We start from the raw sequence: 17,418 nt of genomic DNA on the forward strand, positions 1-17,418 counted from the left end.
CAAGATGTACATCTTACACTGATTCCGCAGTTCAAAATAAATGCTTGTTCTTCCCAAATTTGCTGTTTTAATCATCTTGTTATCTCCAAAGAACATAGGGGAATAACAACTTGGAGTACAGAGGAAAGCTCTAGATTTTTTTAAACATAAAGGAAATGATGCGGTCAAAAGGTTAAACGATTATGCATTGGATGTAAAGCCTGGAATGTATATATTTTATTTGAAGCGAGTTCAAGAAAAAATTGGGAAAATGCAATTATAAATTTAAATGATTTGCGTGTAAATTATATAGATCAAACTATTTTTTTTTTGTTTTGAGATGATATATATAAACCAAATTTCATACCACAGATAAATATAATTGCCTAGTTAAGAGAAAGTGACGCACTGCGTTCAGGTAAAGGTATTTATTCTTATCATAATATGCTTATATTACAGCAAAATATCAAAAATATGGAAAAAAGAAGACGACAAGAAACCAAAATGTTACTTGGAAGAAAATACATAACTATCAAATTTACTGAGCATGTTTCGATACGAAACGCTGAGGCACATACAATAATGACACTTCATTGCATACATAATTGTTATTACTCCGTCGACAATAAGAGGCATACAATAAAACAGGTAAACACGCATACAATAAACAGTATGTGTCATTACTCTAAGAAATACATGAATGCTATGTGATGATATTGGTAATTTTGATTAATTTTACTAGTATGAAATTAGGTGATTGTCTTTTAATTTTAAATTATATGTATAATTTTTTCTATTGTTTCCATTATTCTTGCCGATCGATCAACATCTTTTCATTTAGTATTCTACAATTTCAACATACATCAACATCAAATGTTAAAAGGTAAACGAACATTTAATTATTTGGTTAAAACTTACTCTTCCGACATCAGCAAAGGCCTGCTACTTCTTATTAAGAGAGATTCTGCTTCATTTATAGTTAGAACTGAAGGTCGCATATCATAACAATACGGAAAAAACTACTTAGAGCGAGATAGCCTGGCTCGTAGGGCGTTGGATTTGCGGCTGAGAGTTGGGTTGCGAGTTCGAACGCCTCCGGCCGACGACTTCCTGCGTGTAATATCACTGGGGGTACTGGATCACGGTGATCGTTCTCTGATTCAGGTCTAAATTATGATCTGTGGATGAGCGAATGAATTGAATGAATGAAGTCCGCCTTGTGAAAAGCGTTGTGACGAGTGTGTAGCTAAGTCGTTCTCTTGGCCCTAGATGGCGCTACTGAAAAAACAGGAGACGTACATTTGGCTTAAAACCACAATTGGCTTCTTAAAGTCAGTGGCCTTGTCCCGATAGGAGCCGTTAAAAACAACAACAACAAACAATTATTTACCAATTCGCAATTTTTCTTATTTATTAATATTTAACGTCACTTTCAATTCTGACTTTATTGTAGAATTAACTCTTAGATTGAAATTTCTTTACATGGCAACTACATTGATCAGTAAGTGAGTATAGAACAAAGAGACATTCTTAGAATACAAAAATAAGATTAAATAAAATTCTAATAGCAAAATTTTGTTATCCTTTCTAGACAAAGAGAACAAGACGCGTTTGTTCCGTCATAGATGATAATGCAATTTTTAATCACATCTTCTCCACACTGTTTCACCCTCTCCTATAGAGTTAATTTTCCGTGCCAAGTGTATATATTTTGCACATTACGTAAGGATAGAGTTTCCCAAAATTTCAAAAAGCAGCACTAGGAAGAGAAAATTAAATATGAAAAGTGGCATGCAAGTCCCTTTTTTAAATTTATCTTTTCACTCATTTCTTTCACACATCAACCAAACACTTTTTATACATTCTCCTTATCGGAATTTTGATTTAGGAGGAAATAAATATCAGTCCCGTAAATCACTTTACTTTTAGAGAAAATCCTACTCTCTTTTTGATGTTCTACCATCTAATTTTTCAAATTACTAAGCTGAGGTATCTTCTTTATAGTGTTTTTGTATTAAAGAAACATTGTACATAAAAACTAATACTCGTTTCATCCAGTTTTGCTAATTTAAAATGCAGCATCAGATAAATGAAAGGTCGTCCTTTTGTATCAAAATAAATTATTTAATTATTTAAAAAAGAAAATACTTACTGGTCAATTAAAAATACTTTCATCACACGCAATCAATTCAAGCTTTCATATCACTCCGCCATTTGATTATCATGGAACAAGAATCTAAAAGTAAATGATAAATCGATACAGAATGATAAATCGATACTGAATACAGGAAAAACAATTTTGTTATAAAGCATAATTTTGAGGACAAAATTGATAAATCAGTGACCACTTTTATGTTTTATCAGTTATTTCGTTATGAGTGCAACATGTGTTACTTTTATAATCTAATTTTATTTATTTTTTCATCCCATATTACGAATTGGTAAACCTAAATATTCAAAGACTTAGAAAATAAGTAGCAGTTCTATAAGTACTAATATCCTAATATTTATTTAACAATAATAAAAAGCAATAAAAAATAAAATGCCATGCGATTCCATAATTTTACTGATTCGCATGTTATTTCAAATTATTAAATCAACAAAACTGTTATTGAAAAAACATATATATTTCACAGAATTCTATGTAATTGGTATTTTAACTACCGAAAAAGAATGAGATTCTTTGAAGTTCGGATGCATTTCCAGTTCTCTGATATTTTTATAGCCAAAAGAGAAATTAATTACCTCTGTCTAATTGATTACTGTCTTAAGATACTAATTTAATCGTTAAATTGTTTACTCTTTGTCCCAATAGAATTTATTTTGTAAAGGTGTGTGGTTATAGTTTTTACAGCATCATTAGTAAGCTAACAATTAATATGCATTAAGGTCCGTTTGATCTCTTAAGTATTTTTAATTTGCTATCTTCATTTCAAAAGTGTACCTCACAGTTCCTATTAACAATAGATTTGAAGAAACTTTTTTAACGGATGAGAAAAATCTTATGGGTCCTTGAATCTACATAGATTCTATGTTATTTTATTTATGAACATTTCTGAGGGCATAAGAAAATACCAAATATCTCCGCCAAAAAATTAATTTTCGTTAACCAGATTATCAAACATTTGGCGAGAACAAGAACATTTGGCAACGCATCAAGAATTGGCGAATTCATCTCAATCAAGTATGAATAAATACAAGAAACAGCAGAATTACTTATTGATAAAAAAAAACGCAGTTCTTGCCTTTGATAAAAAATAATTTTGGTAAAGATTGGAATCCGAACAATAAAATTAGTGATATAGAAAGAAGGAGCGAATAATCAAGCCAAGACCCACCCAAAATTTCAAATCTTGGATATAATTTCTGGATCAGGCGGCGTATTTGAGGAGTCCAAGAACTCGACGTTGATCAATACGATTTTTTTGTAATTTGAATAATTACTCTTTAAATGTGTACACCCTTCTTTAATTTTTCAAAGAAATCGCTTTTAATTTCAAGCTTTCATTTAATGAAAAGTAAAAATATCTAAATCTTTTATCTCATTTATGAATTTGATATGAGAACACACAATGTCCCCGGGTACTTATAATTGCAATGGGTAAAATATTTTGAAAACAAATGAATTTCCATTGTGACATCTGTAATGATCAGTTTACCAATGATGTTGTGGAATCATGTGCAAAATCTCTCTTAAGTCGTATTTACTTTAACTTTGGTCTGTATGAAAAAGCAGAAAAAAATATCAAAAATTCTAAGTGTATTGATATAGCAAAATTATTTATTTTATGTGATTTTATTTGTTATTTATGTGCTTTCATTTTTCTACTTAAGTAATTAAATTTAAATCAATTAAATAAAAAATGTAGAAGTCATTTTGTTTTGTTTTGTTTTAAATGTGGATCATGAGAAAAATTTATCTGAAAAAAATAATTATGCATGTTTTTAGTATTTACTGATTGATTCAAATGATTTCCATTGTATTAAAAACATCAAAATGTATTGCTAAAACTTCTTTATTTTTTGTAATTATGTTTTTCCTGGAGTTTTCTGTAGTTTTGCAAGTTATGTTACTATTTTCTTATTTCAAGAATGCTACGGGAAATGAATGAAATCAATTTAGTAAAGGTCAAATGTTCATAGACATTATAAATTTATGCTAGAACTTATTGCTTTGCAGATTATTCAGAGCACAATTACATTATTCAGTTATGTTTAAACATTAATCAAGATTGAAATATGAACAGTTTTTCTTGTTCCTTTTCAAAAGTATTTCTAATTTGAGTGAAGCTTACGAATTCACTCAAAATTTGCATATCGGATAATAAAGATTGGACTATTGTATAAATATATTATTAGGTTAGCTTGAAAATAACAATTTGTTATAACTTTATTAATAAATAAAATTTTATTTCCTATTTCAGCAGTCGGTTGATAAAAAATCTTGAATTTTAAAAGAATAAATTTAAACTACACTTACTTGCACATGTTTTTTACATAAAAATAAATCCTCGAAAGTCAAAGTTTTAAACTAAACAGCAACTACAATCGCGCAAACCAGAAATAATAACTTCAGATATAACTAAAAATTCATGTTGAATTTATTATGAGTCAAATCATAAAAGTACATGTAAATTACAAAGTGAGAACTTCTAGATAACCATGAATATGCGGGTATTTTATTCGTTCAGACGATAAATTTTAAAATATGGGCTTTCTGCAATGCCAAATAAATTTCATAAAGAAAACGTTTATTATGTATCCTTAGGCTTCTCCGCGGTTCAGAAATTAACATTTTAAGGAATAAAAATTCCTTTGAATGTTGCTTTTTTCAAAATTTGAGAAAAAGTTTGTACAGCATCTTTTTTATGTCAGTTTAAGATTGAAATTTCTTGGGTAAATTTTCCCATCAGTATAAATATAACGTTATATGCAGATATATGTACATAATTGTTTGTATATATACATACATGTATGCTAATACAGAAAAACATATATATATATATATATATATATATATATATATATATATATATATATATATAAGAATCAAAAATATTTTTTTCCTTCTAAGATCATTCTTAATATATATGGACAAATAATGAGATGATTCCTACCATTTGGCTCTAAATTGGATATTTGTAACCAAAAAATAATGTATTTTAATTCTTTTTTCATTCATTTATACACATAAATATATATTTTACACCACGATAAGACCTAAATATGCAGTTTACGTGTTGTAGTATACAGTAATGTATTACACATTGTATAAAATATTTAAATTTATTTTTCATGATCATTAATGTGATAAATAGGGCTTTTTCGATGTAAAATGCGTAGATATATCGCGATTTATCTTCATTATTTTAAATCTAATCCAATCTATTTTTAGTATACATACTTTTAATTAAAAATACATTCTCAAAGGGCATATAAATTATGTCGCTTTAGCGGCTGTGTACTTGAATTCATTTCTATTTTTAATTTAAAAAATATGAATTTAAATTCCTAATACATCACTGATTTCTTTATTTTACCGGAAGATTATCTAGCTCAGTATCCAAAATAGAAAAAATATTTTTAAATTTTTATGATAGTTGAAACGATATTTATTAACAAGTTGCATGCAGTGGTATTTCTATATTTTTAGTTTGCCATTCAAACTGCAATTAATTATTTTTCTTTAAAGGCTCTCTTGATGTTGATAAACAGAAACGTTCTTGTTTTTCATATAATAGTTACTATTATTTTACTATTAATAGTTATTATGATTTTGAGAGTGATGTATGATATATTGCTAATCCTTTATCAGAGGAAAATTTAATTTTGAGGAATGTCAAACATTGATAAATAAAATAAGTACCTACTGATTAATAAATATTGAAATAAAATATTATAAAGAGGTCATGTTAGCAGTTATAATGAACATTTATAAAGATTTTTATACAAAATATGTTTTTAAAATTTAATAGATCACTGCTTTGTTGGTATAAGTTAAGAAAATTGCAATATATTTAAGTATTTACGAAAGGAAGAGTATGTTCTAAAATTATATCGATAGATATAGAATTATTTGAGAAAATAAATGTGTTAGACTTGCTCAGAAATATTATATTTATAATTTAAAACGAATTAATTACAAAATTATTTAGGAGTGATATATAGTGTTTTCCAGATAAATTCTTAGGGTTTTTTTTTTACTTGAATTAAAATTTTTACTATTTAATTAGCTAATTTTCAAGCAAATTCTATCGTCATTTTCTTTTAAATATCTTTTAAAATGTGATATTTAATGTACTAAAATAATACTTTTAAATTAACTATTCATTTTTTTATAAAAAATGTACCTTGAATTAATATGCAAGAAATCTTTATTTATTTATTTTTTATTTACATTTAAAGGAAATTATCAATAAGAATATAAGAGACTCTTGATTTGTTATTCGTTATTTGGTGCCATTTTTATCTCAATCCATTTAAGCGCAATCATCTAAATAATAATGTTATGTTATTGATTTGCAGTACAGCGTCTCAACCCAAACTATATAAACGCTCTTGATATTACGTAAGAATTTTCTAGAACATAATCTCCCAGAACAAAAAGGAAGAAAAACTTCGTTAAAATTAATGCGTTGTATATGTAAAAAAATCTTCTTGTACCTAATTCTGTTTTATTCCTATTGAATACTTTTCATCTCTGTTAGAAAAATATCCATAAAGCAATCACTAACATGAATTAAAAATGCTTTTTTTAATTTAACTAAATAAAAAAATTCTAATACCTGTTAAGAAAATGAGATTTGGGAAAATAAATATTTTAATTCATTTTATAAATAATGAGATGGTGATATTTATATTTAAGTTGTAATAGTGTAAATTTTATTATCGTCAAAAGATTAATTACATGATTATAATCCTTATTTGATCTAATGATTTAAGGAATTTTTGAATAACACTGTTGTTAAGTATAATTTCACCATTTATTATGTTTCCTAAAATGAATGTTATTTTTAAGATATAATTTCAAATAAAAAATCTGTATTAAATTTATGATTCAAGGATTAAACTTTTTTAATTGTTTTCATAAATATAAATAATTAGAATTTTAAATTTTATTTTTATTAATCTGTAAGAAAATAAAGTATTTTTGAAAGAAAAATATTTATCAAAAAGTTAAAATGGAATGTTTTCATGATACAGCAAAATAGATATGAACATCAAATTTAATTAAGAATCTTTAAAACAAACTCATTGTTAATTTGGGACAGTATAAGTTAATCTTTTACTAGAAATAGATGGTAAATACATTTTCTTTTATAAGGCTCATGAATGACTTGATTCTTCCATTATCTTCCATTAGGTTCCAAAAATGAATCTAGTAAATTCATTGAGTTTGAAATTGAAAATTTTCCTAGTTATTCACACCATTAAGTATAATAATTTCAATGACATTATTATTTTACATATGAAAAGCAAACTATTTATGCAAATGAAATTCACACGTTAACATCAGTTTGTTGCAAATTGACAAACTATAATTAATGTGTCATATAATATATATTTTAATAAACGTTTCTTTACCTTAAATTTAAAAAAAACCGTTTACCTCTAAAAAAATCTATATAAAAATGTTTACCAAAGGAGTTATTTTTTTTTCAGTGAGATATAGTATATATTAAAAATTACAGTATTTTCAAGTTACTTTCAGATATTTGCAAAAAGAGATTTGATTGCGATATTTTTTTGTTTCGATTTTAAAATTCTAGGTGAAATTTTGCACAATAATTCAAGTTGAATTCATTGTCATGCGCATATTTCTCATTTAAAAGTTTCAGAAATGAGATATCATAAGTACCAACTAATTTTAGTTTTTAATACAAATTTAAATAATAAAAACATTTAAATCGAAGTCATAATAATATGTCATACAATTCAAAATAAAACATTTTTGAAATATGTAGAAAATGCTCAAGAGTAACTGCACATGTGAAATGCATTATTAGAAATTTATACAAGTATAAAAATAAATATTGAATATAATATAGGAAATAAATATGAGAATATTGTGTTAAAACTTAAGGCAAAAAAATATAAATTAATGACTGTGCGAAAAAATATTTAAGTTAATCAATCAATGCATATTAAAATGAAAAATAATATTTATACACAAATATTATGGAAGCATAAAAATGTACAATTTTTAGTTTCCTTTAAACAGATAAAAATTCGAAAACTTAAAATGAAAATAAATGTTAGATTTTTTTTTTCAAAGCCTAAAAACAATGGGCGATTTAAGTTTGTAATAAATTGTTATCTCTAATATTAGATTTTGTTAATCGTTCATCTAATTTCTGATTGGAGTTTAATAATAGGACTTTCATATTAATTTCGATTTTCTTAAGAATGTGAAAGAGATGCATATATATAAAGAAGATCGCCAAAAAACAAAATTAAATTTTGATGAATGACTCATTTTGGAGAAAATCTGCATTTTAAGTTTTTTGCTTTCCCTTGTAATTTATTATATTTTAAACCCGAAAAGATGTCACACAATATATCCTTAACCACCATTCAAAAACAAGTCAGAATGACTAATCGGTCATCCTGTTGTTGAAAACAATATCATATTTCATAGATGCTGTTTAGGCTCACCTTCAGAAAGAGTTTGAAAATCATATATATCTAAATTAAGAAATCAGAAGAAAATAAAAATAAAAATTCAATCTCAGAAAGATCAAAATAACATATTAGAAATGTTTAAAGAAATTTTTCATATAATGATGAATAAATAATACAAGGTAGGGAATAAAAAACATTTGGCAAATAAAATTACCATATAATAACTAGGATACATTTCTTGGTAGAAGAAAGTGCACAATAATATCGATAAGCAAATTTTTATAATTACCCCAGGAAAAAAGCAATTAATTCTTTGCATAGTTAAAATATTGGTGAAAACTTCTGAAGAAATTGGTAACACTTCTGGACATCCCAAAAGAGAGGCAATTAATATGATCCATTATTTCTCATTTCTCAATACTATATAATAAATTAATAAAGTAATTTAATTTTTGTTTGAATGTATTACATATACATATATTTAAAAATTTTTCGTCAGTGTTCAGTAGATATACATTTCAGCTAACATATCAAAATTTGAAATATTTTACACGTTTACTTGCATAATTCATAGACAAATTTGATAATATTTGAAAAAATGCATTCACTGTTTTTTTTTCTATAGTTTTCAAACTATTTATAAACTTTAAAGTATTAATGAATTCCATAGAATTTCTACCTAATTTTATAAATAAATAAATGCATATATTTCTCCTAAAAAATTATTTAAAAAGAAGTTGAAAGTTTATATTTACATCTTAATCTTGAATCTAATTTTTCTTTACTAATGCAAACATTTTATTCAAATCAGAACAATATTTCTTTATTTTTGATTTAAAAATACTATTAATAAACATGAAATTGATAATTATTATCATAAAAATAATAATATGTTAAATCTTAAAAACCCATTTTCGCTAATATAAAGTATCTTGGCTGAAAAAGAAAATACACATCCCACAATATATAAGAAATGTAAGAAAATGGGTCTCTTCTAAAAAAAAGTAGTTATATATATATATATATATATATATATATATATATATATATATAAATCGAATTTCAGTGTTATAAATTCTATTTTTCCAATATATTTAGATTAAATTTCTATTTTTGTCATAATTCCTCATTTTTTCACTTTCTTTCTGTCCTCATTCTATTTTTATTTCTTCTATACTGAATCACAATTTTTTTAAATTAATTCAAAGTAAAATTCTCAGACTTTTGATAGCTTAAATAACATTTGTTCCTGGAACTAAATAAAATTTTGAAAAATCTTTGCTTTACAAAAAAACTGAGTGGGTAGCAACTAGTTAACCCTATAAAAGGAAATATTTTTTTATAAACTAAAAGATAGAGTTTCTTTGAAAGCAATTTTATCATTCACATACCATTAAAGACAAAGTGCAAGAATTGTTCACTAATGTTTTAAAAATAGGTTTCCTTGACTTTATTTTGCATAATGAAAACGCTAAATCTTAAACAAAGACTCCTATTTCCCTAAAAATAAATTTAATTCAATTATCTTTTATGAAGTAAGTTGTTTAAACGTTTCGTTTTTTTTTAAAAAAATTCTAAATAAACTCAAAATAAATTTTACTTATTCAATTACACAAATAAACCAGATTAATGATCAATTTTTTGCATGCGTGATCGTTTAAGTACTTTCTTGTAGTACATGTTTAAATTTCATAAGAAGGAATTCATTCAAAAATTCATCCCTTAGTAAATTCTGTAATTTGCGATAACACTTAAGCTGATAACAGGTGATAATGCTAAATTATCGGCATGATGGTTGAATGACGATCACCATAGTCCAAAAACGTCTTTCTATTCAATTTTTTAGATTATGACTTGGATACAGCCATGATAGTTAATGATATATAATTGTCATTTTTTAAGTCCTTTTGTCATGATTTTAAATGGATTAGCAAAAAAATTTAAGTTGTCAGTAATTTTTTTTAAATTTTCAATTGACGTAATGCAATATTCAAATGATATTTCACTGATAAACTGATAAAATTTGGATATATTTGGGGAATAGAGAAATTAATTCAAGCGTTTTTCCTAAACTTTTAAAAAATCAGTATAATCCGTATACAAAAAAAATAATGCATTAATTACTGTACAGTTTTTTTTATTTGCTTCTATATTTGTTTTTTGCAATTATATAAATAAATATGTATTTATGTATATAGAAAACTTATAAGAAACGTTATGCCTTTATTAAATACATCAATTACTATATAAAACGTAATTTCCTAAATCTTGAAAGGATAATAGTTTTAGTTATTTTTTTTCTTTGAGTCAAGTCAGTAATTGTATCAATATATTACAATTTTTTTTCAAACAAGGATGTATTTTCTTATGACAAAATGTATCTAATTACATTTCACAACGAAAGTCCGTTAAAATTGTTGATTATTAGTTTTTTCTCCTAATGATATCCAGTTTTAAGTCAGAGCATATTTCATTATTTATATGTCAAAATTCGACGTTTCACTAGTTTATAAAATTTTAGCAAATCAAATAAAAAGCGTATTTTTCTATAAAAATATTAGTTGAATCTAATCAATGTTGGAAACTGGCACTTAAATAATTTAATGATACATTCAAAAGAACATTCAATAATCGCAATAAATTGAAAAAAGTATTTGAATTTCAAAAAAAAAAAAAAGGAAAAAATGCTAGGAAAAGATTTTCGAAATTATTGTCACGTTAGATTTTTTTTTTTACTTCCTTATTGTAGCTAACGTTTTTATATACGTTTTATATCATATTAGACTGGAGAAAATTAATAAACATTGGTAATATTTATTATTACAATGTCTCCTTATTAATCATTAGTCATTAAAGGATAAAAGAATCCTACTAAGATCTCTCAAAGGACCAAAAGAGTATCTCATGCATTTTATTAATATCTTAATTATAAGTATTCATTTAATGAAATAATATAATAAAGACAAATGTGTTCCTTAATTAGATAAATGTTTCCTTTCTTTTAACATAGGAGAGACTCCCAAGGGGATGAAAATAAAATGACTTATTTAATTAACATAGCAGAAATATATTTATTAATATTATTAGGTTGATTCGGAATACATCTTTATGGAGGCTTTATTGCTCTCAAGATAACTTTCATTACTGTATTGACAAATTCATGTTTTATGATTCAATTAGTTATCATTTTTTTATCATTCTTGTTTTCGTAAAATGACTTAGCAATGAATAGAAATTTTGAAATTCATATAAAAAATATCATTAATAAAGGTTTAAGAAAATTTTTAGGATTCTATCTTCTAAATTAATATCGTATGATTACTAAATACAATTGAAACGCTGTATAAAATGCATGTTTCTGTCTTTAAAAAAAATCGAAATTTTTTCGTTTAATATTCTATCTATGCATTTTTTTTTGATAAATGAAATGTTATTGCTTCCTTTGTCACCTCCATTTGTTGCAATACACTTAATGTCATGATTATATAATGTCATTTCTCCTACTCTAGCGATGTCCGAAGGTTAAGAGCACTTAAATTCACGAGCTCCGTAAATATTTGTAAACATCGCATCTTTCAGCTATGTTATAGTGTCAGATTTCTTAAATTATAATGTTTTCTAATGATGTTTAAGAGAGAATTTTTACGAACTTCGAATATGTTATGATGCAAAGAACTTTAGGAAAAAGTAAAGGATTTTAAAATAACAGAGAGATGACCTCTACAAATCATCATGCATGCGCTTGAATTACAAACTCGTAGCATTGCCCTCACTCGCACAAAAAAATGCTAATGTATTTTAAAAACACATGTATTGTGTTGCTGTCATATTCGTGTTAAAAAAGAATGTTGAGTAAAGAATGTGTTTTACATTTTTATAAAGGCTTAGCGATTCATGATTGATGCTTATGTTAAATTGAAAAAAAAACACAAATGTTTATATGGTAAATTGTGTAAGGCTCATAAAAATATGTGAATCGTTGCAATATTTCCAACACGGTCGTGAAAGTTTAAAAAATATGACTTCCAAAATATTTACAAATATGCCATGATGATGTGCTTTAAGCTGAGGGTGATGCATGACATAACAATAGTGTTAATATGCCTAAAAGATTCACTATTAACTATGGTTCCTTTCAATATATTCTGAATGAATTTTGGGTGTGAGATATGTGTTTTCTAAATTCACTCTCGATATTCACTCTGTCTCCTAGAACCCCTATACATATTTTGTGACTTCCAAATATTAACATTCATTAAAAAAAATAGGTGAATATGGAAAATTAAATCTGTCAGTATCTCAGCACTTTTTACACTGAAACCATCTACTCTAAGAAAGAAACTCTTTACTTGTTATTGATTAAAGAATTTCGAAGTTCTCGTCGTAGATCGTGGCAATAATATGCCCAGTCATAAAGGCCATTCAAATTTAATTTTTTTCAACACTGAAGAAAATACTTTACTATTCATCTATCCAATGCAAGTGATTTTTAGTCCAAAGAATGTGCGCATTTCTGTTGTGCAGTTTCAGCATTGATATCCTATATTTATGAATACGTTTGCCTGTATTCGACGACGAACAGTAGATTTCAAAATAAGGAACGATAAAATTCCCGCAATTTTTAGAGACTTTTGAGTTGAAACTGGTCGCACAAGTCTCTCTATCTTCTTGTTTAGTTGTGTTTTTTGGTCCAACCGGACGCTTTTTTTAAAAATCTTATCAAAGCTTATATTCTAACTCTATCTAATTCTATCAAGTTAGAATTTTATTAATTGCAATCTGTTACTCTTGATTTCTTTAATAATATCTGAAACTTTTCTGTTTTTCGAATTTAGACACCGAATGTTAGATGTATCAACCGTAGAGAATTGAATGCTGTTAGGCATTGTTAGCTATTCACAAACTGGAGAATGATTAGTGATTTTATATTTCAAAGTGATTATATCACATGTACAAGGAGCACAATATGCAATTGTATATCATACAATGGATATAAAAGTAAATCTTCTATTGGCCATATATTTTTGGAACCGTTTATTGTGAACTTTAATTTTTAAAAAATATGGCATAAACATGCTATTTCTGCTTTGGAATAAATTTGTGTTATACCATGTATTACTTATTTTTTCATGATTATTACACCATTTTTTCAACAGTTATTTCGAAAATAGAACATTCTCATGTAATTTTGTGATATTTAGTAATCATATTACACATGGGATATTATTAAAAATTTAATTTGCATCTCTGAGAATATCCATGATTAAAAAAATGCATAACCATCTCTATATATAAAAACCCATTTTGTAGAAGGTTTTATTTGAAAATGTTTACAAAAAATGTCCACTTTTGGAATTTAAATAGTCTGATAAGTAACATTTTTGTAAATAGAAAGATAAATTTCTAAGAATAATTTTTCTAAAATAGATATATTTGTTTTAAAAGTAAAAATTGTTTTTCATAAATTTTATTTCTTTTGAATTGTCTTGTAAAACACTTAGAATGACATTTTATGCTCTCTTTGGAGAATAGGAAGAGATAAGTAAATACAGACAACAGATTTTATTTTATTTTTTACGGATTTATTCCTTCTCTCTACAAGCAGTTCTCCATTTTATATTTTTAGACGAAGCTTTTCTTTCAAGGTAGGGAATTTCAGTCTTGTATTCTGTATATTTTATGAGAATACTTCTGTTTGATATTCTAGTCTTCTGTAGTCAAAACTGGGACTAGTGGAAATCTAGCCATTCTCCTTTTCAGTCTTTATGGAATGTTTAATACACGATAGCTTTCATATTTTTAAAATCTTTTTTTCTCTCCTGTTTTAGATAGAGTGTTGGCAGAATGCAAATGCATTTGTTCATACTCATTTATTTGGAATCAATATTATTTCATCTTTTATTTTTATTGAAAAGTTATTTTCCTTTTCACTATAAGAATGAACATGTTATTCCAAAAAAATATCACCTAAAATGTTCGTACGGAGGTTTTGAATTTGAATTTTTCTTTTAATGTGATGATAATATTGCTTAGATTCATATGTTATATATGATATAATAACGATATAACATTAGATATATTATTTTTTTACTTGTTATATAATAAGAAACATTTTATTGAAAATTAGAAAGCATTTAGATAAGTTATATTTCACTTATCGTAAAAAAAACACGTTTTTTTAACGATAAATTTAAACGACATGTTTTAAATTTCTGTGTATGTTATCTATATTTCTGGTATAAAAAGCGTATAATATTGTTAAGGAAATCAAGGACAAAAACATCTTTTCATTTTTGAGCACGTCAATTCCCCACTTTAAAATACAAAATGCAATATAATATCTCCTCATTAATAAAAGAATATTTTAATTATTTCTTTTATTAATTGAACAACATTATTTTAATATTATATGAAACAATAATTGAAATATTTTAATGCATTTAGCATCAATAAATTCATTATATAAATTTATAATTTTAATATGTATATGTTTATTACATAATACAATGCATTATTACGTTATTTAAATGTTTATTATTCATATTTTGCTCTAATGAGATGTATATTTTGCAAAGCATATTATCCTTTAAGTAAATAAAAATAATAACAATTCAGAAACACTTGTGTTTTTTTCATTGTTATTCAAATTTTAAGCTTTTGGGAAATATGATTAAGCATAAAACAAATATATTACTCTTCATCTTCCTTCTTGCCTACATTCAATTTCTTTGGAGAAATAAGAAAGCAATAGTACAGAGTTATTTGCTTTTTCGTTCTTTCAGCAGCTCTGAAGTTGAATATATATTGCCTTATTAAGAGTTTGCTGACAAATGCAATTTGAAAGAAAAGAAATGTGCATTGACAAATACAACAAATTATTGCGAAGATCCTGGTAAAAATTCAGAATATGGGATAAATGAATATAAATTTACTACGTACGGAAATAAATTGCCAAAAAGCATTATGGATTACTCCATCTTAGTCTTTTTTGTTTGCCGATTAAGAGTCAAATACAATTCAGTTTAATCAGTTGTAATCTCCACACATTAATCTCCACACATAGTGGTTTAGTGATCACTACGCTTGTTGTATTCGTGGGTCAACAGAAATAAAATGCAGACAAACTTATTATAAAACTAAATCTTATTACATTATAGATAATATTATCAAATTTACTACTTATCAAAATTATTTTCATTCAAATTCTAACATCGTTTTTAAACAATTAAACTTTATAAGCCAGATACTATACCAGAAACTTTATAAGCCAGATAACAGCTACGAACCACGAGTAATTGCTTTTGTCTTGTGGTCATGTTACTCGGCTACGAACCTAAACTTTGCGAGATCGATCCTCGCTATCACCAATAGCTACAAGCTAAAACAGAGGCAGTGATTTCTCAGAAACTTTATCGTATACTCTTTAATAAATTTTCTTGAATATTATTATATATTATTTACAATTATATGTTATTACTATAATATATTATGACACATGCCATAGACGATCAAGATTCTCGGAAGAAATGTTAAGAGTATGATTTTCAACGATTAATCACTGGAACGATCACAAGTCCTAGAGCACCAAAATGGACACCTTTTTGGATTAAACACACATTTGGTTTGAAAACAAAATTTGACCCAGGATTTATAATCGTAATCAAAAATCACATACTGATTTCACATATTTATGTCATTGTGTGTTTGAGTTGTCGATTTTAGATGCTTGTGAAAGTACCAACTAACATACCATCAGTTTGAATTTTGTGACGATTGCAAAATCTTTTCTTTTTACATTTCGCATATAAAAATGTAAAAATGGATATTTATTCATCTGCTTTTTCTGTTCAAAGGTTAAATTTGCAAATATTTAAGGTATAGGGAGCTCAATAAACTTAACTTTTACTTTAAAAATATCGCATCGTTATGAATTCAAAATTAGATACAAACATAAATTACTTAATCATCATCATAACAATACAATAGTTAAAATATTTGTATCTAATACACAATAATTACAGGAGAAAGAAAATAATTATAACTTAGTCCAATTATATATGAAATACATCGGTCTGGAAATATTGGTGCTGCATATAATGAGTGCATAAATTGGATTAATATTTTTCGATAACACTTGAATGTCTGTTAATTATACGACAATTTTATCCGAAATATTATGTAATTAATGGCACAAATCTTTTTCTCTATGGGATTTATCAAGAATGTAATTTCGGCATGATGAAGTTCCAGCTCATAAATCGATCCATTCAAATCCCTTGTTAATAAAAATATTAGAAAATAATAGCATGGATACTGTAAGCCATGTGAGTGACTTCCTCGATTTCCAGATTTAAGTTTATTAGTTTGCTTTAAAAGAAGATTCATGAAAGAGCAGATTTGTAAGTATATTATGGCATATAAACTTGTTACACCATCATTGTTGCTAAATATACAAAGAAAAAACTTTTTTCATAGATCGGTTCATGTTTTTAAACCGAGAAAAGGCATTTTTATCGAATATTAAGGGGAAATGAATGTAATTTTAAATTCTTAAAATAATTCCTTAACGACAATATTTTAAATAATATTTTTCATGTATAATTATAAGGTATTATCATCACAATGTATTTATTTTTTAATTACTTTTTGAGTATCATATGAATATATTTCTGACGAATTTATCTTAAATATTTGACAGATAAATATTTTGCCTAAATATTTTATTATTCTCAAGTGCCATAATTGGCCTCTGATCTAATTCTCTATAGAATAATTAATCTTGATCAGCACTCATTTATATTGTAAATTATGCATGTA

This window comes from Argiope bruennichi, chromosome 2 (assembly GCF_947563725.1).
Source record: "Argiope bruennichi chromosome 2, qqArgBrue1.1, whole genome shotgun sequence".
Taxonomy (NCBI): Eukaryota; Metazoa; Arthropoda; class Arachnida; order Araneae; family Araneidae; genus Argiope; species Argiope bruennichi.